This window comes from Lactuca serriola, chromosome 1 (assembly GCF_051521515.1).
Source record: "Lactuca serriola cultivar US96UC23 chromosome 1, Lser_US96UC23_V15, whole genome shotgun sequence".
NCBI lineage: Eukaryota > Viridiplantae > Streptophyta > Magnoliopsida > Asterales > Asteraceae > Lactuca > Lactuca serriola.
The window spans coordinates 71,519,290-71,521,085 of NC_136408.1; the positions used below are offsets into that span (position 1 = coordinate 71,519,290).

The following is a 1,796-nucleotide window of genomic DNA, read 5'->3' on the forward strand; positions in this document are numbered from 1 at the left end:
AACAGATCGATGGCAGATCAGAGAGAACTCGTGAGGAAAAGAAATCCGGCCTTTAGGAGAGACACAACCGATAACCCTAATAACGATGACTTGATACCATACTGAATTGTGCAAAGACCGCTATGACATTCCATTGATATAATTAATACAATAAGTTACAAAAGGAATCCCATATATGGATACAAACATAAATAAAATTACAATTTCAATCACGGGCAACTAATAGATCATAACCATTTTTATTTATATCCTCCTACATTTTATTCCTACAATTCCTCCAATCCATTTAAATAATGACATGTGATATATTACTATCTTAAAATATCTTTAAATTTCATTAAATGAACATTAAATGTTACACATGTCACCATTTAATTACGTAGAAAGAAAAAGTAGGATTATATTTTCTTTCTATATGATTTCAAAAATAAAAAATTTCTTGCTCTATGATGGGTATGAAACAATTAAATTGTAGGGTATGCAAAAAGAGTTCTTCCAAACCCTAGAATGCATCTTTAGAATCTCACTTGCACTCTCCTTCGTCTTCCTTCCACAGTCTACTTGCAGCGCCAAACACAATTTTCCGACCACCCCCAAATGCAACATCTCTTGCAGAACACTTCTGTTACCGGAGGATTTCGCCACCGAATGCAAGATGCTCACCGCCTTTTCGCTAGCCAAAGATGACACTCGAAAGATCTTCTTGGAAACCACCGCTAATCCACCTCCGTGTTTCAACAGCTCCGATCGTCCTTCTGCGCACTGACAAAGTTGGTCTAGAACCACAATAACCATCTCCGAGACTCTCTTTTCTGTGCAATCCAGGAGGATGTCGATCAGCACCTGAACCGCCCCTGCCTCCGCCGCTTTCATCCTGTTCCGCCCCCATGGACAGACGTTGATGAGTAGCTTTAGTGTTGCTTTTGTGGCTTTCTGGGAGATTTCATCCACCAAGATTTGTACAAGCACAATGAATAAACGAGGGTTTAATGACGTCACTTTCAAGGGCTCCGCCACCTCTAACATTGCTTTCAGTAACATGACGGCGTAAGCACGTGACTCGTAACTGGTGGCGCGTTCCATCACGCGTGTTAACGTCTCAACGAAATCTCCAGTCTTTCCGAACAACGATTTAAGACTCATTGGTGACAGGTGTAGGTGGTGAAGAATGCTTAGCGCTTCGTCTGTTCCAGTCGAAATAAACTCGTCGACACCGGAAACGTCTCCGGCCGGTGGTGAGGACGTCATCTTATTATCCATGTTGGTTAAGATCCACGTAAGGTAATCAGCTGCACCTACTGATTCCATCAACTTCTTGTTCTTTTCGTTCTCCATAACAATCGTTTTTAACTTCTTCAAACACTTCATTTGCAGGTGAGGAGACTTTGAAGAAGAATCCTTCAAGAGTTTTACGATTTCAGTTTTGGAGATCGGAAGCCGTGGTGTTGGGAATGTCCCGATGCCAGACGACGGATTAAGGGTGCTCCATGACTGGATCAGTCGCAGGAGGGTGTGGTTCGGTGTGAGCTCAATATCAACGACGACTTGTTTGGTTACCGGACAAACTTCATTCTTTTGAGAAAACAACCATTTCTCGATGCAATCACGATCATATGTGATCCCTGTAGAGAGAGTTACAGGGTCTTTCATGATCTCAAGCGAAATTGGACAAATAAAAAAGCGAGGAACTTGGACATCTTGTTCAAGATCAGCCATTAACGAATCAGGAATTTGAAGAATAAGTTAAAGAGATCGGAAACAATCAGTTTTTGTTGTGAAGTTGTCACGAATATCGA

At 41.4% G+C, this 1,796-nt stretch overlaps 1 pseudogene; it reads right to left on the reverse strand.

Moving 5' to 3' along the window:
- Positions 1-308: 308 nt before the first annotated feature.
- On the reverse strand, positions 309-1,796 carry LOC145091967 (E3 ubiquitin-protein ligase PUB23 pseudogene; annotated as a pseudogene).